Source organism: Malaya genurostris, chromosome 2 (genome assembly GCF_030247185.1).
Source record: "Malaya genurostris strain Urasoe2022 chromosome 2, Malgen_1.1, whole genome shotgun sequence".
Classification (NCBI taxonomy): Eukaryota; Metazoa; Arthropoda; class Insecta; order Diptera; family Culicidae; genus Malaya; species Malaya genurostris.
The window spans coordinates 346433930-346460352 of NC_080571.1; the positions used below are offsets into that span (position 1 = coordinate 346433930).

General features: G+C 38.0%; 1 protein-coding gene across 1 annotated transcript in view; it reads left to right on the plus strand.

Moving 5' to 3' along the window:
• Positions 1 to 596: 596 nt before the first annotated feature.
• The window catches only part of LOC131431987 (uncharacterized), a 129512-nt gene continuing 103685 nt past the window's right edge, over positions 597 to 26423 (plus strand). The window contains exon 1 of the mRNA XM_058597991.1: positions 597 to 626. The gene's annotated coding sequence lies outside the window, so the exon portion shown is untranslated. The remainder of the gene's footprint in view (positions 627 to 26423) is intronic.

Genomic DNA, 26423 nt, shown 5'->3' on the forward strand with positions numbered 1-26423 from the left:
AAAGGTTTGTAGTCGGCAGGGTGCGAGAGGAGAAGGAAAAGTCAACCCAAGAAGGTTGGCTCCCTTTTCTCCTGCGAAATTGAAGACACGCATAGATAAGGCAAAGTGATCATGGCATGCTGGGTGACGGTGCGTTGTTTCGATATATTTATTTTTTTTTTCTTTTGTGGAACAGCTTTTCCGTAATCTCTTCTCGTCGGCTACTTGGATGATGTTGGAACATTTCGCGTGGTTGTCTGTGTGTGTGTTTGTGCGTTTGTGGGGGCAAAGGGGCATATAAAATGAGTCTTTTCTTTGCGTTTGTTGCTGCACGCCAGCTCAGTAGCATTGCGATTTACCCGAGGGCAAAACCGTTTTTTTCTCTCTCGCTCTCTATCTCTCCGCTATCAAGCATATCTAGGACTTTTTGTGGAATAATGTATTCAAATTGCGCCAGGATGGATTAGCCGGCGTCGGCGAAGAGTGCTTGATTAATGGATGGGTAGCTCTTAATCCTCTTGACTGGCATTCAGCTGCTTGTGGGCTAATGTGTTTTTCTTTTCTTTCCTAGAAACCGATTGTACTAACATTGTGTTCTGTTTTTTTCTCTTCATTTCAGATACGTTTAAACGTTGGAATTCAGAAAGGTAAGCAGAATATCAGGTTGTGACTTTGTTTCATTGCGATCAAGAAACTACAAAACTGTACACGGGAACTCAGATATCGAACGCATCAATATTGTCGCTATTGTATTTCTATTCCTGCGAAATGATAATAATTCAATATTATAGCTCGATTGAATTGAATCGATTGTACTATTCGCGAGAGGATTGTCTTGTTCCATTGCACTTGTTTCCACAGTTCAGACAATCCACCAATGTCCTAGACGACATTGTCATCATCAACATAACCGAAAGTCATTTTAAAATAGTTTAAAGACGTAAGCAGCTCGTAGCTCTTTCACACGTAAATTATTCCGGAACGTTTTGACTTTTGGCTGTGTGAAACTAAATGGTACATAAATAGTGGCACTGTTGAATATATTTCGCTAACAGCTCCAAGTGAAAAATAGTGACAATGGTTAACAAGCCAAGTGAGCCAAACAGGTTTATTAAGTTAAGAAAGAAAATTGTGGGAATATCCAAAGATATTGCGTTTTTAAAAAAATGCAGTAGATTTGGATTAATTCCCACATGCTGTAAGGTAAAGGGTGGGAGATCTTTTTCTAGAAAAATTCTAATTAAAATTTAACACGAAATTTTGAAAGAGAAGGTTAATAAATTGTATAGCATTCAGAGCGTAAAAACTTTGGAATGCTATAACCTTCACTTGAAACTAGCGGAACAATATCCCCAAGGCTTCGACACTTTTCTGAACAAAGTAAAAATTGCAGAACATTGCGAATCCGAACGCAAACGAATTCTTCTTCATAAGAAATTCGAAAATTTTCGTTCCAAAAATTTTTCAGACCGCCCCCTAAAACCTCCAGTACAATTTTTGGAGGATTTTCTTGTAAATCGCTCATCTCAAAATTTTACCAATGAACGAACTAATCTTCTAAATCTTGGTTCAAATTATGAAATTTCTTTTTTTTTTTTTTTTTTTTTTTATTAACCCTCCACTCTCCCCCACACCAAAAGGCTCGCATTTGAGCCCCCTGGTAATGGGCACCATTTTCAGCCATTGGCAACAACAATTATAAAACAAATATTGAATTACTACTATACTATATCTAAAATGGCTGAAAATATTAAAGTTCTTGAAGTAACATTAATGATTAGAGAGATATACTAAATATGACAAAAACGAAAAGTGTGCTTCTAGTGGATTATTTGTCCTTTTAAAGAAGCACATATATTAACAAGGATAGTTACAATTTAGGTGATTCTAACGCGTTGAATTAATAATTACATTTAGCTGTTTGTAGACGGTTTACATATAACACATAGGAATAAAAGACACAAATACATAATTAATAACTTAGATTAGTAATTGGCGTATACGAGTTCTTAAGTAGTTTTTGATGCTGGATTTGAACAAGTGACGATGTGTAATGTTCTGTATCTCTCTGGGCAGTTTATTATATATTGCTGGACCAATGAATGTAATTCGTTTCTGACCAAAATTTGAAAATGCACGAGATTGCGAAAGATGATTAACTTGCCTTGTGTTGTGAATTCGAGGTGTTGTATTTATTGTTATATTGTGAAAAGTCTCCGGATTGTGTATTATGTTGTGGATTAAGATTAATGTTTGTTCATCGCAGATAGCTAGAATGGGTAAGATTTTATGAGGAAGATCTGTATAAAGCTGAACTGTAGGAAATAGAAAGGGTAGATCGAATATTATTCTGATACAACGATTTTGCAATATTTGCAATCTCTTCAATTTTGACTTGCAGGCTCTACCCCAGACAACGATGAGGTAACTCAAGCGAGGACGAATATGAGCGAAATAGAACAGAATAAGTGTCTTCCGTGGTAGAAAATGGCTTACACGTTTTAAAATTCCGCACAATGATGAGATTTTTTTTTCGATTTCCTTTATGTGATGTTCCCAAGACAACGTAGAGTCCAGATGGATTCCCAAATATTTGAAAACTTCCACTCTTTCTATAACATTTCCTTCCATAATTAAGTTGGGAAGAGTGGGAAGAACTTTCCTAGGTGATCGGAACATTACACATTTTGTTTTTTGTAGATTCAAAGAGAGCAGATTTTTAGAGAAGTATTCTTTTAAAATCAGCAAGTCGTTATTCATGTTTGTTATAATAGAACTTGTATTGGCATTCGGATAAAACAAGGCCGTATCATCCGCAAATAACCTTGGAGTACCAGAGAGATTAATCTTGCATATATCGTTAACATATAGCAAGAACAGTAAGGGCCCAATATTACTTCCCTGTGGTACGCCAATGCTTACTAGTTTTGAAGAACTTGTTTCTCCATCGATTGAAACATATTGGATTCTGTTTTCTAAATAGCTTCGGATTATGTTATTAGCAATCCCTCTGATTCCATACTTGTCCAGTTTACGGAGCAGTATTTCATGATTCAGAGTGTCGAAGGCCTTTTTTAAGTCTAAAAATAAAGCACCCACATATCTTTTGGAATCCGTTATTTCTAGAATATTATCTATAAGCTCAGTTATAGCAACGGTTGTGCTACTTCCGCTTCGGAAACCATATTGCATGCTGTAAAGTATTCTGTGATTTTCTAGGAAACAACCTATACGACTTATCAGCAATTTTTCGAAGATTTTGTTAAAGACTGAAAGTGTCGCTATAGGTCGGTAATTATCGGGTATTGCAGAGTCACCTGATTTTAAAATTGGAACAACTTTAGCAACTTTAAGGCAGTCTGGATAGAATCCTCCTTGTATCATCAAGTTGAATGAGTCAGATAAGATCCGAGAAAAGGATTCGGCATTGTTTTTTATTATTTTTGCTGGAATAAGATCAGGGCCAGGACTTTTGTTCGTTTTCAGTTCATTGATGAGAAGTATAATCTCATTCACCGACGATGGTTGGATGAAAATTGAATTTGGAATTGGATCGATGTGTTGCAGTGGACAAGAGCTATTTGGGGTTATATTCTCTGCTAACTTGGATCCAACTGTAACAAAGTGCTTGTTGAATGCTTCACAAATTAGTTTCTTGTCAGTTATACAATTTCCGTTGACGATCAAAGATGGAGTTGATTTGGTTTGCTTTTTACCTAGTAATAGGTTTATGTTTTTCCACATTCTTGAGTGCGGTGTGTTGTTTAATAGCCTCTCAAAATAACTCCTTTTTGCTCGCTTTTTAGCTAAGTCCAGTTTTCTAGAAATATGCTTCAGCAAGCCCGCTAAGCGAACATCATTGGGGTCTCGACGACATCGTTTTAGGTAGTTGTTTTTAATTTTTATTAATGTCCACACATCAAAGTTTATCCATGGACATTGTGTGTCTTTGATGTTAGCATGCTTCGTGACTACCCTGGTGCAATCTTTTAATATATTGTTATATTTTGCTATAATGTTTTGTAGGCAGGTGTTCACATCCTGCACATGTTCGATAGCATCAACGTAACTTTTGAAATCATTGTTAAGTTTATCGTGATCAATAACTCTTTTGGATATCTCAACCAGATTTTTGCCGTGCTGTAACTTAAAAAATGTCAGAACCATGCTATGATCGCTTAGATCACTAAAAATAGTATGATTTTTTAAACGATGAGCATCGGACATGGTACATACAACATGATCCAAAATGTTTGAGCTTGCGGGTCTCGTAATAAACGTATTTGAGCACATAAAACCATAAGACTGCAAAAGATATTTATATTTCAAGACAACATTGTTATTAGATAAGTTGATTGGGACATTCATGTCTCCGAAAATCAAACAGGGACGATTACTACAGCTGTTGTTTAGCCACCTTTCGATATTGTCATGAAACATGTAAAAATCATAAGACGGTGGACGATAGACACCATGAACATCAATCACTTCCCCGGACAGTTTTAGTTCTGTTTTTATATGATGGAAACCATCACTGCAGGTGTTTTCAACGACGTTGTATTCAATTGTATTTCTAATATACATCACTAAACCACCGGAGGAGTTTTCTCGACAGGAAAAAATACAATTATAGCCATTCATATTGTATAATGCAGTATTTTTACTTTTTAGCCAGGTCTCTCCAATAATTAATACGTCAATTGGAGTCGAGAAATGATCGACGGAGGTTAAGACATCATGAAATTTGTGTAACTCGTTAATTCCTCGAACATTCCATTGTAAAATTTTTAGATTCTTTGGACATACAGTCCCATGAGACAAATTAAAATCGTCAATGTTACTGTAGACATAATTTAAATTTTGATCCAACATTTTATTTATTACTTTTAAAAACAATAATTATAACTATAATTGAAAATGGTAATAACACTAATAACAATAATTATAAATTAATTTTAAATTAAATTTAAGAAAAACAGTTAATGAAAATAAAAATATTAATGAACAATAATAGTTAAAAATAATAACAATAAAGTTATAATAATAATGGTATTAAAAAAAATAATTGCGATTGAAAAAAAAAATAGATAAATAATTCAGGTGTGAAAGTTTTTCTTCCGCTTCGGTGATGGTGTTTGTTTAGAAGACAATCGAATGAGCAAGTTATTCAAATCCTCTCTGGTTCTGATGAGTTCTGGTTTTGCATTTTCATCCTTTTTTACAAGTATACCGCCTCCTCTCCCAGGCCAGACAAATTTGATTTTAAATTGTTCCTGGTGTTCTCGCATATTCCGCAACAGTTCTATTGATAAGGGGGTTAACTCATCCCTAATTGTAACGTTGGTTGCCTTACCATTAATCAAAAAGGAGGGATCAATATTTGTTGAAGTTATTGCACCTACATTTTTTCTACGAGCGAGTACCATTTCTTTGATGTTTTTTTCTCTGAATGAAATTTGGATGGGAACTGTAACATTTGGTTTGTTGATACTATACAGCCTTTCAACTGACCGAATCGAGTTTGGTGGCAATATAACTCCAATATGAGACAATGTTTTTTCAACTAATTGTTGAGTATTTTCGTTTTTATTGACTGGGAGACCCAGCAAAATTGCGTTATTTGAAACTATCTTTCTATCGGATTTATCGACATTGGTTTCTAATTTTTGCACATAGCTTGTGAGTTCAGTATGTGATTTTGATAATTCAGAAAGTTGCTGTTTCAGTTGTTCGTTTTCGATCTTAAGATTGTTGAAGTCTGATGAAATATTGTCAAATTTTTCAGATAGAAAATTCTGTGATTTTTCAATTGCCTCAGTGACAGAGCGAACTTCTGCTTTTACATGAGACATTTGACTAGAAACTTCGGCTTTAACTGATGTCATTTGGTCAGCAACAACACTGGCAACAGTGTCCTTCAATTCCGATGCAAACATACTCATCATTGATGATCTGCTGTTTTGCATCTCTTCAATTCTTTTGAATATGTCTGAACAGTTTGTGGTGCAGAAATACATGTTTGCCTTCGCTCTACTAATAGCGCTACCAATAATATTTCTGCACTTGAAGTGAGCAGCAGAGAAACAATACATACACGAAAGCACCTTGTTCGAATCTGGTTCCAGCTTCTTGCAAACCACACAGATAACGTTGTCACCATTCATCTCCATAGCTGGTTCGGAAGGAAAGGAAAACAAAAAAAACTAATAGCTAACAATGGACTAGGGGTGATACATACATACATATATATATTTAATCGATTTCGTGTTGTTACACACGTAACATAAGTTTAGGCGTGTATGGAGAGTCAATCCGATAGTTCGACAAGTAGGAACTCCGGTGAAAAGTGAGAGTGCTGATGGAAAATCCGCTAGAAAAATAATCTACTGAGTTAGTAACCACTCACTCAAGGATCCCACAGCATCAAATTCACTATGCCACCTAACCCACCAGCGTTTGTCAGTCCCCGCTGAATCAGTTATTGCTTGGACCACAACCACCTCGACTTGCATGCAAGTTATCTGAGCATAACCGAATACCGCAAAGTGGTCCTTGCCTCTCAATACCGAAACACAAATGAGTGAACAATACTTACTAAAATAGAACTAAAATCAACATTGTACTATTCGTTCAGCTTATTCTAAATCAGTCGTTTCTCCGACCACAGCCACCTCTGTATACATACCCGTTATTGAGCATAACAGCATGTAGCGAAGTTGGCCCTTGCCTTCCACGACTAAGCCACATATGTGTGCGGATAAACGTACCAAGCCAGTAAAAAGTAAATCTCGAACAAGTTATTATAGACATAGAAACAGGTTTAAATAACTAGGTGATCTTTCCTTTCCTCAAATTTATGACGCCAGAATTATCGTAGCTGACGTCATTAAAAGTACTTCTTTGAATAATCAGCAAACCATAGATGAAAAAGAACTAGTGAAACAATTGCGAGAAAAGCCTGTTTTTGATGTAAAGGCTGACAAGGGAAATAAAGTAGTTATTATGGACAAACAAGATTATGACAACTTGATAACCCAAAAAATTAATGATGGTCCTAATAGGAAACAAAGAACCGACCCCCTTCCTGAAATTATCAAAAAAGTGGATAAAACTCTTCTTGAATGTAATCAAAACTTCGATATCAACCTCAATTACCTTAAAAGTCCTAACTCTTCTTTACCCAAAATCAAAGGACTACCAAAGGTTCACAAACATTCGTACCGCATCTCTCCGATCGATCGGACGTTATTTTGTGCTCTTAAGCAGTGCCGTGTGTGTTTTTCCTTGCTAAAGGTTTTTTTCTCACACATTCGATAGTTTACCAGACTAGTGTAATAGTGATCAGACGGTGCCTCTCATCAAAAACTGCCGTTATTCTATTGTGTATCCAAGAGGGTTTGCTCTTTGTTTGCGGTGCTAGTGATTGTTCCCGTGCACTAGCAGCAGAGACAATCATCTTGCTGACCTTGAACTGGATTAGTGGTGTATAGCTAAGTATAATCCTAGTGTTTTGTTTTTATCATTCTACCCGTTTATCTCAACATATCTCAATAAAACGTGTGTTTACTTCACTATGAACGAGGGCGGAGGGCGTCCTCCCTCAAATGATAATCTCTCCATAAAAATGGATGGCATAGAACTCCTGGATAATTTATCTTCCCCTGATAACCCCTCTCGCACACGCGTGTGGCCAACCGGTTCTGCGGGGCCCTATGTGGTATACTTCCGGTCCAAAAAAGAACAATCACTCAATTTGATGCAAATATCAAGTGAGCTGGCTAAGTACTACTCGGACGTTATCCAGATAGCAAAAGCTCGAGCGAAAAAGTTGAAAGTTGTCGTGAAAACCCTCGAGCAGGCAAATCAGATCGTTCGCCATGATGCCTTTACGAGGAATTACCGCGTTTACATACCAGCTCGGGAAGTGGAGATTGACGGCGTGGCTAGTGAGGCGAGTTTGACCTGCGAATACCTTCTGAAGAGTGGGGTTGGCTGTTTCAGAGATCCTGCTCTTCAGAATCTTAAAATACTGGACTGCAAGCAATTGAGTTCAGTAAAAATTGCAGAAAATAAGACAAAAACTTATTCTTCATCAGACTCATTTCGGGTAACTTTCGCTGGATCTGCTCTTCCCAATTACGTCCTTCTGGGCAAGGTTCGCTTACCTGTACGCTTATTTGTCCCGCGGGTAATGAATTGTACCAATTGCAAGCAGCTGGGTCACACAGCCACCTACTGCGGTAATAAGCAAAGATGCATTAAATGTGGAGGGGAACATGCAGACGAATCATGTGGCAAAAAAGCTTCAAAGTGTCTTTACTGTGGGGAAAACCCACATGAATTGAATTCATGTCCCGCGTACAAACTGCGCGGAGAAAAATTGAAGCAATCTCTTAAAGAACGTTCCAAACGAACTTTCGCAGAGATGCTAAAGAACACCATGCCACCTGTCGAATCGATGAATCTCTTTGATTGTTTGCCTACCGACGAGAATGATTCCGATGACCCTCAAGAGGGATCATCCTTTACTATGCCTAGCGGTTCTAGGAAAAGAAGGACGATCTCATCTCCTAAACTGCCTTGTAAAGGCCCAAGGATATCCATTGCGGGGACCAAAAAAATTACAAATAGTCGAAGTGCTTCCCAAAAACCGAAGCAAAAGGCTCCTGGTCTAGCGAACTTAGCATCAGACCAAGAGTTTCCTGCACTTCCCGGTACACCAAAAACCCCGAGTACCCCTAAAATACAAACTGAGAATCAATCAAGTGCTGGAATACTGAAATTCTCTAACATTGTGGACTGGATTCTTAGAACCTTCAACGTCACTGATCCTCTCAAGAGTCTGTTGATGACAGTTATGCCAACAATTAAAACATTTTTGTAGCAGTTGACTGCAAAATGGCCCCTCCTTTCAGAGATTGTATCCTTTGATGGCTAATACATCGAACGAGGTTAAGGATGCAATCACTGTACTACAGTGGAATAGCAGAAGTATCCTCCCGAAAATTGATTCCTTCAAAGTTCTTTTAAATAGTTTAAAATGCGACGCATTTGCTTTGTGTGAAACCTGGCTGACCTCAAATGTAACCCTCAACTTCCACGATTTTAACATAATTCGCCTGGATCGAGATGATCCCTACGGAGGAGTACTTTTGGGGATCAACAAGTGCTATTCCTTCTTCCGAATTAACCTCCCATCGATACCAGGTATTGAAGTTGTCGCATGTCAGGTCAGAATTAAAGGCAAAGACCTTTGCATTGCTTCCATCTACATACATTCCTCCAAGGGCCTCGATTGGGCATCGGCGGCTAAGCGATATCATTGAGCTCCTTCCCGCACCAACGTTAGTTTTAGGTGACTTCAACTCACATGGTACGGGTTGGGGTTGTCTTCATGATGACAATAGATCAACCGTGATCTATGATCTCTGCGATAACTTCAATATGGCAATTCTTAATACGGGAGAAATGACACGGATTCCTGCACCACCAGCAAGACCAAGTGCGCTGGATTTATCCCTTTGCTCGACATCACTACGGCTGGATTGCAAGTGGAAGGTGATCCCTGATCCCCACGGTAGCGATCATCTACCTATCGTAATTTCAATCACCTGCGGATTACGACCATCGGAGACAATCAATGTTTCGTATGACCTCACACGAAATATTGATTGGGAAGAATACGCTAATTCGATGTCTGAGAAACTCAAAACAACACAAGAACTTCCTCCGGAGGAAGAGTACACGTTTTTGGCTGGCTTGATTCTCGATTCCGCGATTCAAGCTCAGACGAAACGTGTACCCGGCGCGAAAACTAACATCCGTTCTCCCAATCCGTGGTGGGACAAAGAGTGCTCATCATTGAATGCGGAAAGATCTTTAGCATTCAAAAAGTTCAGAAAATATGGAACACCTGATAATTATCGCAATTACGCGGCGCTAGAAAACCAAATGAAGAACTTAGTTAAAGCAAAAAAACTAGGTTACTGGCGACGGTTTGTTGACGGATTAACAAAAGAAACATCGATGAGCACTCTTTGGAACACAGCCCGACGAATGCGCAACAAAAACACCATGAACGAAAGCGAAGAATATTCTAACCGCTGGATATTCGATTTCGCTAAAAAAGTATGTCCTGACTCTGTTCCGGAACAGACGATCATGCGCGTCGCCTCATCAAACAGAAACGAAACACCTTTTTCGATGGTAGAGTTCTCACTTGCGCTCTTGTCGTGTAACAATAAAACTCCGGGGTTAGACAAAATCAAATTCAACTTGTTGAAAAATTTGCCTGACTCTGCCAAAAGGCGCTTATTGAATTTATTCAATAGGCTTCTTGAGGATAATATTGTCCCACATGACTGGAGACAAGTAAGAGTTATCGCCATTCAAAAACCAGGAAAACCAGCCTCCGATCACAATTCGTATCGGCCGATTGCTATGCTTTCTTGTATCCGGAAATTGTTCGAAAAAATGATTCTGTTTCGTCTAGACAATTGGGTCGAGACTAATGGCTTACTTTCAGATACACAATTTGGTTTCCGCAGGGGCAAAGGAACGAACGATTGTCTTGCGTTGCTCTCAACAGAAATTCAAATGACATTTGCTCGTAAAGAACAAATGGCATCAGTTTTCTTAGACATCAAGGGGGCTTTTGACTCAGTTTCAATAAACATCCTATCTGAGAAGTTGCATCAGCATGGTCTTTTACCAATTTTGAATAACTTTTTGTATAATCTATTGTCCGAGAAATACATGTATTTCGCGCATGGTGATTTGTCGACAATACGATTCAGTTACATGGGTCTTCCTCAGGGCTCATGCTTAAGCCCCCTTTTATACAATTTTTACGTAAACAACATTGATGAATGTATCAATACATCTTGCACGCTAAGACAACTTGCCGACGACAGCGTTGTGTCTATTATAGGACCCAAAGCTGCCGATCTCCAAGAACCATTACAAGATACCCTCGATAACTTGTCAACATGGGCTCTTCAAATGGGTATCGAGTTCTCTACGGAGAAAACTGAGCTGGTTGTATTTTCAAGGAAGCGAGAACCAGCACAACTACAGCTTCAACTAGGGGGTGAAAACATAGCTCAGGTCTTCACATTTAAATATCTCGGGGTCTGGTTCGACTCCAAAGGCACCTGGGGATGTCATGTTAGGTATCTGAAACAGAAATGCCAGCAGAGAATCAACTTTCTTCGTACAATAACCGGAACTTGGTGGGGTGCCCACCCAGGAGACCTGATTAGGCTGTACCAAACAACGATATTGTCCGTAATGGAATATGGATGCTTTTGCTTCCGATCCGCGGCGAACACTCATTTCATCAAGCTGGAAAGAATCCAGTATCGTTGCTTGCGTATTTCCTTAGGTTGCATGCAGTCAACTCATACGATGAGTCTCGAAGTGCTCGCGGGCGTCTTACCGTTGAAAAATCGATTCTGGGATCTCTCATATCGATTGCTAATCCGATGTGATATCTTGAATCCGAAGGTGATTGAAAACTTCGAAAGGCTTGTCGAACTCAATTCTCAGACCCGTTTTATGTCCTTGTATTTTGATTACATGGCTCAGAATATTAATCCTTCTTCGTTTGTTTCCAACCGTGCTCATTTATTGGATACTTTTAATTCTGCTGTGTTTTTCGACACATCCATGAGAGAAGAAATTCGTGGAATTCCGGATCACGTGCGCCCTCAAGTGGCCCCAAATATTTTTTATAATAAATTTAAAACAGTCAACTGTGAAAAGGTGTTTTACACTGACGGATCAAACATCAACGAGTCCACAGGCTTCGGCATCTTCAATCAAAACATCACCGCTTCTTACAAACTCAGTGATCCGGCTTCAGTTTACGTCGCAGAATTAGCTGCTATTCAGTACACCCTCGAGATCATTGAAACCTTGCCCAAAGACCATTACTTCATTGTCACGGACAGTCTAAGTTCAATAGAAGCTCTCTGGGCAATGAAGCCAGGAAAGTATCCCCCATATTTCCTGGGGAAAATACGGGAACACTTGAGAACTTTATCTGGTCGGTCTTATTTAATATCCTTAGTCTGGGTCCCATCACATTGTTCCATTCCAGGCAATGAAGAGGCAGACGCGTTGGCTAAGGTGGGCGCATTAGAAGGTGAAATTTATGAAAGACCAATTTGCTTCAACGAATTTTTCAGTGTATCTCGTCAAAGGACGCTCTAAAGTTGGCAAACTTCATGGAGTAATGGGGAACTGGGACGATGGTTACACTCCATTATCCCAAAGGTATCGACGAAACCTTGGTTCAGAGGGATGAATGTGGGTCGGGATTTCATTCGGGTGATGTCCCGGCTCATGTCTAATCATAACACCTTGGATACGCACCTCCGGCGTATCGGCCTCGTGGAGAGCGGTCTCTGCACTTGCGGTAAGGGTTATCACGACATTGAACATGTTGTCTGGGTATGTACCGAGTATTGTGGCGCCAGATCACAGCTAATTGACTCCCTTCGGGCCCGAGGTATATCACCCATGGTCCCAGTACGAGACGTGTTGGCCCATCGAGACCTTCCCTATATGCTGCTCTTATATCAGTTCATAAAGAACATTAACTTACAAGTCTGATCTGCTGAAGGGTTCCACAACACCCTCCTTCAACCTCGACCCTAACATCCGCTCGAACCTCCCCAACTGTCGTCTGTCCACCATCTTCATCGAAAAACTAACAAGACCTTTCTGCTGTCACTAATTTTTTGCTCCCCTGTCCCCGTCTCTTCACCATCTCGATGTCAACTAATTAGATCTAATCGCTGACCTAAGTAGTTTCGCTCCCTTACCACCTTTTTCAACAACATAAACTTCTCTCTGTTTCTTTCCTTCTCTTCCACAAAATTCACCACCACGGAGAGCCGCTCAGGTCGATGATCATGCGGGCCATCAGCCGGCTCCTCGTAGTCGGGGGTGTTTTCCGCGGACCCACACGAAGGAAAGGATGCGACCAACAGTGATGCGTACCAACGTCGTGCCAGTTTACTCCAGCGTACAAGATCCAGCCAGCCACTGCCGACCACCCGTTGAAGACTAGATCTCCCAAAGCTCATATGGTGTTAAAATAAAAAAATCTAGTTTAAGTAGTTTAAACATATGCCCTCGGCATCTTATAGCTTAACGCAATGTGCCTTAAAATATGTTATTAAATAAAAAAAAAAAGGGGGATAAATAAGGGAAATTATTTCTTCAGTGGGAGCCCCTACCCAAAAAATCGCCAAATGGCTAGTAAAAGAATTCCATTCTATGCCAAAAAAAAATTTTCAGTAGATCAGTCCCCAACACACAAGAATTTACGACTAAACTTCAAAACTCTGGTGAAATCGAAGAAGACGAAATAATGGTTTCATTCGATGTAACCGCCTTATTCCCAAGTGTCCCGGTGAAGGACTCAATCAATCTATTGGAAGATTGGTTACTTCAATAACATAGTAACAGTTTATGGAAAAGCAAAGTAAGGTCATATCTGAACCTAACTCGGCTGTGTATGGATGTAAATTACTTCAAATTCAGAGTCGGATTTTATAAACAGTTACAAGGGACACCAATGGGTAATCCGCTCTCCTCGTTTTTATGCGAATTGTTTATGGCAAATCTTGAAGAACTTTTGAAAAACCAGGGATTATTACCTAAACGCTGGTGGAGATACGTTGATGATATATTCTGTATCATCAAACGCAATGATTTATCAACTTTCTTACAAATGATTAATAACTTACATAAAAACATTAAATTCACCTATGAGGAGGAGAAAGACAACAGTTTACCTTTCTTAGATATCCTTATTGTCAGTGAGGAAAAAACCTTAAATTTCGAGATATACAGGAAGCCAACCAACACAGATCGGGTCATACCAAATACTTGTAATCATTCTCACCAACACAAAATGGCTGCTTTCCACCATATGATTCACAGAATGCTGACCTTACCTCCTTAAGAGAGATGCTGCAATAAAAGAGAAAAACTTTATTTTCGAAATTGGAAAGCTCAATGGATATCCGGAGCGTTCAATCCAAACAATCCGCGACAAAAAATTAAGATTGTTGAAAAAATCAATCACTTACAACTCTGCCTCCCCCATCGGAAAATTTAAAAAGAATATCGGTGAACTTGCACATCCTTTGAAATCAAAACTAAATAAATTTGGTTTAGATTTAGTATTTAGCAGCATGAACTGTCAATTGAAAAATTTACTAGGTTCTACAAAAGATCCTACGGATAATTTGAAAAAATCTGGGGTATACAAAATCTCGTGTTTTCATTGTGATAAAATATATATATTGGACAAACAAAGAGAACTCTAGACATCCGTTTCAAAGAACACGTCGCTGAAATAGCGAAAGCATCTAAAGAATTAGAGAAAGGACTACCACATCATTTCAAGTCAAAAGTAGCTGAACATGCCTTTACTGAAAATCATGAACTCACTAACAACGACATAAAAACTACAACCCCATGGGATTGTTCGAGCCATTGATGTGGATCAAGGCCACCGAAATTTCTACTGATCTACAATCAAAAAGTTCAATTAATCCGAACCAACACCGAACATCATTTGTCTTGATTTGCATTTATTTTATAACCGACGAAATTACACCATTACCCAAATGCACACGGAACGACCGAAATTAGCTCTGCGCCTAATTCGTATTACTGTTTTTGAATTAGTTGATTTTAACAACAAAATTTCCAAAATAACTATAAAATTAGTTAAAATTTAGAATTTACTGTGCTGAAAAAAACTCTTATTTTTAGAGAATGTGTTTAGTTGGCGAATATTCTGGACACAAACCAGCAATATTTCAATCCAACACGAAATTCTCATTGACAACTAATTTCGTTATTAAAATCAAAAACTTTGATTCTATTTATCTATCACCGTCATTACTGAAGGACAGCAGTGTCAAAGCAAAACAATCCATTAAAAAGCTAAAAGGGACAGTCTTGTTGAAACTGCTCGGAAATTGTTTAGATGTTTTTCGCATGTGTTACGATATATCCCTATATAAATTTCTAAACCGATATGTAAAAATGACGTAAACTGTTAGTGGAAAGTGTATTTATTCAGAATTTGTGCGCAGTTGAAGCGATTGTGGGTGATAATGTTTTTACGCGAAACAGTGAAGTGAGTTTCGATTGTTGCACTCTAATTGTACACGTCAAATGATGTTTTTTTGTATCTTCTCATTCCGGGCAAAACAATCCATTAAAAAGCTAAAAGGGAGAGTCTTGAAATTGCTTTCTAATTGTTTTGAAGCTTTTCATATGTGATACGATATATCCATGACGTATCATGACGTAAAATCTTAGTAGAAAGTGGATTTATTCAGAATTTGTGCGCATTTGAAGCGATTGTGCGTAATAATGTTTTTAGGCGGAACAGTGAAGTGAGTCTGTTGCATTCTAATTGTATATGTATTCGGTTTTTGTTTTCCGAGTGCTCAAAGTTTTCAGTGAGAGAGTCGATTTCGCGAAGTCGAATGAAGAAAACAGCGATTTAGAAGTAAAATTTTTCAAAAACAAGTTTATGTTTCGCTTATGTCTTTTTCTCCAATACAACATCGTATTTATACCTGCAAATATAGAAAAGATAACCCCGACTGGAATTATTTTCGGTAGTAGTGTGCCATCTAGTGGCTAGTAGTCATTACGGTGTTAACGAGCGCCATATAGCTGCTAATTGCAGAAACCAACTCAACCATTTATGTTGGTTGAAAACAACGTTTTATTTCTCTAATTCAACTAAAAAATTAGTTGAATGGATATGAAGCGTGCCTTAGCTAAGAAATGACAGCACGTTTAATTGGTGAATTCAACTAAAAAAAATAGCCATTTCAACAAATATTTTATTATTATTAAGAGAATCAGAATTAAAAAATCTAAATTAGCAAAAGTAAGATTTTTTTAGTTGTCTCAAAAAATAACTAACTAAAATCAGAAAATCAACTAATTTTTTCGCCAAAATGCTAATTTCGGTCTGTCCGTGCATGCAATTATATCTTTGTACATAATTGCGATTTCGATAATTAAGCTTCTCTTCGCCAAGCTTGTGTTCAAGTTTTTTATGCAAGCAGTTTTCTTAGCGTTAAGTTTCTCTACCATTCTGCGATTTCGGTTGAAGCGATAAACTATTTCTCATTATCAGTCGAGTTCATCTAATATAAATTAGAAATTAATCTTAAGCGTTCAAAATTTATTCAGCAGTAGTTGTCAATTTCTCATGGGGAAACGACATAACATGGGATTTCATCCAATCTTGCATGACACAAGATCAGAGCATACCAATTAATAGACGCCAGTGTGTTTTAGGGCGTTTTAAAGGGCTATTTTCACTCTTAAAATCTGATTTTCTCAGAAACGGTGACGAATATAAAAAAAAACCAACTGACAATCTCTTAGAAAATTAGTTTAGATTATTCTATGAATATTTCAGAATAATTGTTTGACTTTAGCGGTCGGGAAAGTCTTTTTTCTGAAGGAAGAATTGCATAGCTGAAAACAACAACTTTCAACTTGTTCATTGAATATCTCGCCTTCAAAAGCATGGATCAAAAATCTATCCTGACAATGTCTAGATAATTTAGTTTAGATGCGATTAATGCATAAAACCATATATGTTGTCGCGATAAAAATTTAGTGAATTCCATTTCTATGGCGGCACCATTTTTTTCTGCTCCAGTTTCCTGGTAACGTAACGAAACATGAGAGAGAAATAAAATCGGCTCAGCAAGGCTGCCAAGCAAGCGGTAGCTTTATTGGATTTTATGTAATGTAGTTAAACTTGTAACCGAAAATATCAAAACTCTCTTGGCCACCCGGCCACATCGTGAGTCATTTTACACATTTACGAGAGAGCATGAAGAGAAATGTAATACCACAGATAACAGATATACAGGCTCGAACAAAAAATTTTCAAAACCCTGTGTAAATTTCAAATTTGCTATACGTTGGAAACACTACTGCCAACTACTCGACTGTTCGCCGCGATCTTTCAAAACGTTCCACTACGTTCCGGAACGATAACAAAATCCTCCTGCCTGTTATAGAAATATTCCAACTACAACCATTTTTACACTTACCACACGATTTTCCTAAGTGTTAAATAACAACTTGATTTCCGTAGCGCATAAATCACACGAGAATTCGATCGGAATAAAACAAAAATAAACTTGTCATTTTAACCAACAGCAAAACAAAAATCTAGCGTGAAGTGAATGTTGCACCAAAAAATTGTGGCTCATGTGAAAGCGGCATCCAAATCGTGGTTGCACCTTGTGTTGATCGTGGTGACATCTACAAGTGTTCGCCACGTGTTTGAGCAAATTTTACACACAGTTCATATGCGAGCCTGTATATCTGTTTTCTGTGGTAATACGCACAGCGAGCCACACGGTTTCACGCTAACAACTGGCCTCAGCTCTTAAAGCTTCAAATCGTTTTATGGCACGTTTTTGTCTTGCTGCCTAGCAGCAACCTGCCTCTAGCATGCTACGAGTTAGACTAAAACGTTAACTTTAATTTCGCTTCTATTTATAGATTCGCGTGCTTCCAACAGCTTCGCTTTTGCAGCGATTGACCAATCAGAGCGATGCTCTCTCTTTGATATATCGCTTACTCCTTCAAAACCGTCGTCTATGGCAGGGAAATCCGATATGCCGGAGATTTTTAACAGACATAGTAGGACACTGCTCGCTACTAATCAAAATTTCAATAATATATAATTGAAAATACATGGCTTGATACATTCAAATCGAAACGTAGAAATATTTCCTATCAAATGATGAAATAATATTAACACTCCTAATACCAAGCCTCAAAAAAAGTTGGAACGGTTACTTTGAGCTATCATAGCTCAGTTGTTACTTGATCAATTTCGATAAATTTTTTACCCTCGAATTTTGTGAAGTTTGTAGGTTATTTTAAGTATATCATTATTGACGATCTTTTAGAAAAAACTAATGAAAATCTTGTTTTTCCCGTTCCAAGTTTTTTTCAAGCTCAAAATGTGCCCTATCTGCATTCATGCGGCACCTGCATCGCGAATCGGATATTGAGAACCTCAACTTTACCGAGTCATAACTTTGTTGTTAGTCAACTGATCTTCAAAATTTGTTCACCATTGAAAAGGTACTACTTCCACAAATAAAATACACTGAAAAAAAAAACTAAAAATAGGGTTGTCTACCCAAAGTTATAATGAAAACTGTAGATAGATGACCTAAGAAAAGGTGAGACTTTTTACAATGATCGTAAATATCTCGAAATTCAAAGCGATGACCTATACATTTTTATACATCATTCGATTTTCTAGTGATACCAGCTACAATTTTCGCTCAACTACCATTCCTGCGCAATCAAAAGAAAACATTAAACAATCGATGAATTTATAAATATTTATGAATTTTTCATTTTTTTTCACATGTTTGTAAAGGGTGATTTTTTAAGAGCTTGAGAACTTTTTTAAACAATAAAACGCATAAAATTTGCAAAATCTTATCGGTTCTTTATTTTAAACGTTAGATTGGTACATGACATTTACTTTTTGAAGATAATTTCATTTAAATGTTGACCGCGGCTGCGTCTTAGGTGGTCCATTCGGAAAATCCGCTTTTTTATCGACAAATTTTGTTCAGCGATGAGGCTCATTTCTGGTTGAATGGCTACGTAAATAAGCAAAATTGCCGCATTTGGAGTGAAGAGCAACCAGAAGCCGTTCAAGAACTGCCCATGCATCCCGAAAAATGCACTGTTTGGTGTGGTTTGTACGCTGGTGGAATCATTGGACCGTATTTTTTCAAAGATGCTGTTGGACGCAACGTTACAGTGAATGGCGATCGCTATCGTTCGATGTTAACAAACTTTTTGTTGCCAAAAATGGAAGAACTGAACTTGGTTGACATGTGGTTTCAACAAGATGGCGCTACATGCCACACAGCTCGCGATTCTATGGCCATTTTGAGGGAAAACTTCGGAGAACAATTCATCTCAAGAAATGGACCGGTAAGTTGGCCACCAAGATCATGCGATTTGACGCCTTTAGACTATTTTTTGTGGGGCTACGTCAAGTCTAAAGTCTACAGAAATAAGCCAGTAACTATTCCATCTTTGGAAGACAACATTTCCGAAGAAATTCGGGCGATTCCGGCCGAAATGCTCGAAAAAGTTGCCCAAAATTGGACTTTCCGAATGGACCACCTAAGACGCAGCCGCGGTCAACATTTAAATGAAATTATCTTCAAAAAGTAAATGTCATGTACCAATCTAACGTTTAAAATAAAGAACCGATGAGATTTTGCAAATTTTATGCGTTTTATTGTTTAAAAAAGTTCTCAAGCTCTTAAAAAATCACCCTTTATATAACTCAAAAATTAAAGCGATGACATGTACATTTTTTGATTCAGAATATTGGAATCATTACCTGAAACAATGTATTGATGACCAAAATAATATATCCGTTCAAAGAATTTCAAGAAATTTGGAACAAATACAGAGAATTTGCATTATTGGGAAAATTTTGCCAAAAAAAAACAAATCAAACTTTGAAATTTATGACATATATTTTTTTATTATTTTAGTTGAAAATTTATTATGTACAAAATTTACCAAAAAACTTTAACTTGGATTTCACTGAAAATCTTAAAAATTTGGGTAAATATTCCTAAACTCTAAAAATAATTATGTTTTTGTATTGGACAAAAGATCTAAACAATTTTTATGCACAACCCAAACGGAATTGATAACTACTAAAATTAGGTTTTTTTGTTTAAGGTTTTCCGTCAAATCTCAAAAAATCGGTAGAAGGTCGGAAATTTCAAAATTTCCTATGTATATTACGTTCCAACGTTTCTGCAAATCAAAGAATCCGTTTTGAATTCATCTGTTTCAAAGAGACGTAGAATGTGTTTCTATTAATAAAATAAATTTTGTAACAACACGAAAATTTTTTTTTTTTAGTAATAATTAGTTTTCGAAATTGAACAGTTTTCACTATATGATATTTTGATAAATTTTCCTTATTAAGAAGTGTCAAATTTTGTATTATGTGAAAGGTTTTTTGACAATATCTGTCGTAACTGACCTTGAAAACAGAATATGTTCTCGATGACCTATCTGAGAATCGAAGGTTAGCACACCGCTGTGGGGATCTTCTCTGAAGCAACAAACGGTCGCTTATTCTCGTTTCGCAATCCGATTCTATACGGGCAGTTGATTATTGCGATAGAATTATTTTACTATTGCCGCTTATCCTAACTATGTGCATATAACTTTTGTATAAGTTGTGTCTATGAAAATGTTTGTGAATGCTCCACACAAGGGTTTTGAAATATTGCAACCAGGTATGAGAAACCTCAAGTTGAATCATCGATTCGATTTTCTGCGATAATTGTCAACTTGCGATCCTCTCTTGGTAAATTCCACACAGCGCCGATCATTTCCAGACTGTATATATTTTGTTAAAGGACATGAAATACTCAGAGTATGAAGAGGAGCGAAGAAATGTAGAAAAATTCTTTCACGGTTCATGCATTGAGAGACACGAGTTCCTGTAGCATTTTCTGCCGGATTGAAAATTTTGTATACAATATTGATAAATACCGAGCAGCTTCTGTCAAATTATCGGCAATCACCAACACTATTATAAACTATTATAAACTTAAACAAAAATCATACTAAACATGAAAGTAACTGATATTTGGCACGTTTCATTTTCAAAACTACTCTTATTGACAACGTCCCGTTTTGAATTGAAGCGAAGCAAACGTGCAAACTAACTGGACTACTTTCATTAAGAGCGATTCAATTGAAAATATCATATATTTTGGTCGTATTAACAGTTCGGCTGAAAAGTTCGTATCGTTTAATAGAAACACACATTTTTTTGCCAAAATTCGTTTCTATTATTCAACATAATTGCCATCAGAGGCGATACAGCGATTATAGCGATCTTTTTCGATACCATTTTTGTAGTACGATTTGTCCTTTGCCTCAAAATAGGCCTCAGTTTCAGCGATTACCTCTTCATTGCTTCTATTTTTTTTTACCAGCGAGCATTATCTTGAGGTCTGAGAACAGGAAAAAGTCACTGGGGGCCAAATCTGGAGAATACGGTGGATGAGGGAGCAAGTCGAAGCCCAATTCGTTCAATTTCAGCATGGTTTTTTATCGACTTGTGACACGGTGCATTGTCTTGATGAAACAAAACTTTTTTCTTCTTCAAATGAGGCCGTTTTTTTGAAATTTCGTCCTTCAAACGCTCTAATAACGCTATATAATAATCACTGTTGATGGTTTTTCCCTTTTCATGGTAGTAGATGAAAATTATACCATGCGAATCTCAAAATACAGACGCCATAACCTTACCGGCCGATTGTCGAGTCTTTCCACGCTTTGGGTTCGGTTCATCGCGTGCAGTCCACTCAGCTGACTGTCGATTGGACTCCGGAGTGAAGTGATGGAGCCATGTTTCGTCCATTGTTATATATCGACGAAAAAATCGGTTTTATTTCGATATAACAGCTCCAAACACTGCTCAGAACCATAAATTCGTTGTTGTTTTTGATCGATTGTGAGCTCACGTGGCACCCATTTTGAAAAAAGCTTTCTCATATCCAAATATTCGTGAATAATATGTCCAACACGTTCCTTTGATATCTTTAGGGTGTCAGCTATCTCGATCAACTTCATCGGTTTCATCGGTAACAGACTCTTTTGGACGTCCACTGCGTTCTTCGTCTTCGGTGCTCATATGACTACTACGAAATTCTGCAAACCACTTACGAATTGTTGCTTCGCCCGGTGCAGAGTCTGGATAACACTCATCAAGCTATTTTTTGGTATCGGCGGCACTTTTTTTCATCAAAAAGTAGTGTTTCATCAACACACGAAATTCCTTGTTTTCCATTTTTTTCACAATAACAAAAGTAGCTTCACTCAAAATGCAATATCTCACAAACTAATAATCAGACAGCTGTCAAATTTATACACGTATCTTTTGAAGGTTGGTACTAACTGAAAATGGTATGGATTTAATTCTAGTGGCGCCCTCTCATAGAAACGATACGAACTTTTCAGCCGATCGGTTATTCACATTATTTTGGGTGATATTTTTATTTATCCCAAATGAATGAAATTTACGAATAGTTCAGATATCATTTTGTCAAATTTTTGCATTTAATTAGGAAGCGACACGCATATGTAGAGTATCCTGCAGTTGAATTCTTGAATTTAACAGGCAGTGAAAGTGTTAACTCCGGGCTAGATAAAAGGCTAGATAAACCAAGATCAAAATATCATCAAATTGTAATCACTAGCGAAGATGATCGCTGGTGATCTATTCCAAATAAAGATTACTAATGATCTGATCTTGTTAAGATCAGTTGATCAGTGATCTTTGATTCACATCGATCAAAGTCAATATTGATCTTCCATTACACAAAATCGGTAGTGATTTTGAGCTACTATTAACACTCATTCCTGTAAGATCAAATCACTGGACGATTCGATTAGCTTCGAGCATTGTGTAAGAAAATCACATATGAGCAAGGTCAGACATGAGTGCTAATTGATATAAGTCTAAAATCGTTGAGGGGTGTGAAAATTAATCACATAAGTAATCCTACAGGAATTTTTGAACTAAGGATAACGCGTGTTAATGAGACAATTAAAATCGTGGAAAATTTGTAATTTTGTATCTTTGGGACATTTAGTGATGGGTGATAAGAAATATTGAAGGAGCATGTACATCAATGATTTTTGTCGAACTATGGAAAATTGTCAGTTTGGAACTTTCAGGAATGCTCCTTGAACAGTCCTTATCACCAGAGTTGGGAAAAGTACCGGTTTCATTACGGCACGTTTACGAGGTTTCAACATATGTTCTCGTTTGATACAAACCGTGTTTGATTTCGTCACCAGTTGTTTAATTCGCAATGAAATGAATACTAACGTTCATGCACTATTTAGATTAAACCCAATAAAACGCTATTTGACATGAATTTGATGTATAGAAGTAACATGAGGGCAGCATTTGGCGCAGCGTTTGAATTGGCGTAGGAAAATCCTGCACTCCTGTTATTTCTGTGTAGGATATTCAAGCTAAATAGGGTAATATCAATCAGTTGCATAGCACGCTTTGTTATTGGATTGGATCCATTATACCATCATATCACCGAAATTCGTTTCAAAATGTATTGTAATATCTACAATAAATATGTGATACGAAACGATAATACTGACTATTCTTATTTACTGTGAATCAAAAAAATTGCTTCATTCGCAAGCTATCTAAACTGTTGAACTCGAATAAGTTTTTCAATTCAGTGCAGACTCCATCGTCATAAGTTTAGAGTCGTATGTGCAACTTTGAATGTGCTCGGTCGTGTCTTGTATATTACCCTGTGATTTTTCTCTTTGGTTCTCGTTGATTCGAAACCTTTGAGAAAATCTGATTTTCCTCACAATTATTCTGAAAGTTTATTCATAAATTATTGGTCATATTTCTAGTGGCATGGAGGGAAAAATCATATCGTTAGGCTTAGTACAACTCAAGATATTTGAGTTAAAAAATATTACCACTCTAACAAATGGCAGATTTTTGTAAAAAATACCCCAACGTTCTGGTTGAGGGACGATTCTAAACCGAATTGATCGGTGCTCAAATTTATTCCGAAATGACTCACGCATAATTAATCGTATTTCCCTCGCAATTATCCTAATCACAGGAGATCCAATATTTATTAGATAAATAATAGCAAATTTGCAACCATCGGAAATCTAAATTCATCGAACACCAACTGGTAGAATCTAGAAATCCGAGCAAGTACAATCGAATGGCCAGTATCTACTATCGAGAGGCGGTGAACATGAAACGAATCAGTTTCCCATAGGCAATTATAAGTGTTTAAAAATTAATCCTATCAATTCCATTCTTCTGCTCGCGGCAGTTCGGATCTGGATTCGACGACGTCCGCAGCAGCGGGGCAGTGCAATCAATTCGCTTCACTCCATTCACTCACATCCAACCACCGCACCACCGCGTACTGACTGTTCCAATCAGTGCGCTCGCTCTCTTTCTCTTTCTCTGCCTCTCCCTCTCCATAGTAGGCTATGGGTGAGGATTGTCCCCAGAGCCTTTCGGATCTCTTCTGCACAAACGAAGCCGCCGACCAAGCCGTGGCCAACTGTGATCGCGGATTTGGTCCGAAAGTGATTGTCAACTTGAATCGATTCTTGTGGCTTCAAGAAGTCTTCCGCCGTAGATGACCGATCCTGCGCTTGCTTCTCCTCTTACATCAGATAGACAATAAACAATGCACCGATGCTACTGAGTGGTTGGCCAGCGAATGTCTCTTAAATCGCTCAAACCATTCGTGACGTCACGTGCGGGAGGGGAGGGGTGGTTCCATCGAACCGGTAATAACAATAATTCAAGCTTTTGTCATACCAAAAAATGTCCCGCTTTTACACCGACAACAGAAGGAAACATCGTGTTCGAGAGGCGAAAGTCACGCTCTGTTTACAGAGACAAAGATTTGCCGCCTCACCTCGAGTCGGCATGGAAAAAAAGTAACTGCCACCGTCGTCATACCCCCGCTCAGCCGTCTACCCAAAAAAAAACCGATCGGCTACTAGAGGGTGGAAGCGCACAGTCACAGAGACCCTTTTTGTAATAATAGCAGCCGCCTAATGGACATGTGTATAGCCATAAAACATTGATACATCATGTTTCCAATTATACAAAAAGGTAAATTATAATAAAAACACACAATACAATGCATTCATCATTCAATAATTGAATTGAATTTAATTGAAGGTGCGACCCCTCCCACCGTCCGTCGTTCCGTCGTTCCGTCAGCTTCCCAAAACCCTAGTATTTGAACAAAAGATAAAAAATCTCATTGAAGAGAGAGATGAAGGCAAAGAACGCGCCCCGCACGAGAACAAGAAATCAAACGATTTTGCTATCGAGCTGTAGCTGCAAAGACTCGTCAGCAGCCATCTCAGCAGAAACGGATGCGAAAAGAAGACTTCAAAGGGATCACAGTCGGAAGCCGCCCAATAAGTGGTCCCGCTTCCAATTGCATCTCCGGGCTCGCTCGGCGGAACACACCCTCATTCCGTCCGTAGAATTTTACACGCGGAACCCATATGTAAATGGACGGGGCACTCACACGTACCCTTTCCGGTTACTGACTTTCGACCTGATGGGTGAAGGGTGAATCGGAATCTATCTCCTCCCCATCACATCCCAATCCTCCGACATTTCGACCGAATCGACATCGGAAAGTCGTAGAGAGTGTGGATAAACGATTAAAGGGTTTACTGATCACTGGTAGCCTAGACTATGTGTCTGCTTATAGGGAATAGAGTCGACCGAACTCCATACATGTAGGATAGTTTCAACAGCGATACAAGCAGGTCTATTAATTTCTACCGGAAGAAATCCCTATTGAAAAACAGACGGATAAGTACCATTTAGCATTAAACACTGAGTAATCGTTGCAAACGATGCATCCCGTATTCGCACAAAGAGAAGATTTCGACTTCATCAATCGGCTGATGATCCAAGCATGCGGTGTTATTTTCCTACGTCCAACCTCCCGTCAATTGAGGAGAAAAAAATTTTTTTTTCCTGCGCTCAAGTTTATTAACTGTGCCTGCTGTACGGGCCCCCATAATGGGGTAATCGGCCAATTCGTGTGTCTGTCTGTTTGTCTGTCCGTCTCTCGACGAAACTGCGTCGATTTCCAAAGCCTACTGTTTAGATTTGCGTTTCCCACTTTGAACACTGTTATCGGATTAGCGCTCATTGTTTGCAGTGCCGGTTGACTTGGAAATAAATTAACTAGATCCGATGAGACAGTTGACATTTGAATGATTATTTTTCTCCGCAACTTTAGGCACTGGCTTGTCGATACGGGAGGGAGAGAGAGAGATATGCAGCCGTTTGCAATGTACCAATGATAGAACCGAACTCTTAGGCTATGAACTTTCGGTTAATATCTGACAGTTGAGTAGTTATTGAATTCGCTGTCAAAAATAATCCTGCTCGAAAGTATGATTGTTTTCGACGGTTCGATAGTTATTTTCCGATACTGAAAAAAATTTGCAAAAAATTGGTTTTTCAGTAAAAATTACTTCTGTGTAATATCTTTGTATACTGTCAGTCAAAGAAAGTATCCCAATAATGTATTGCCAAACGAAATGAGTTTTTCACGAGGTTCTTCTAACATTCTCTGTATTGCAATTATTATACTAAGTACGTATTATCATTTTACTTTAAGTGTAAAATGATTCCAAATAACTTTCCTAAAGTCAAATTTTGAGTTGGACCGTAGTTTTAGTTAAATTTAACTACTCGATGAAAAAACAACTATCGAAATGTCAAATTTTAACGGGGGGTAGGG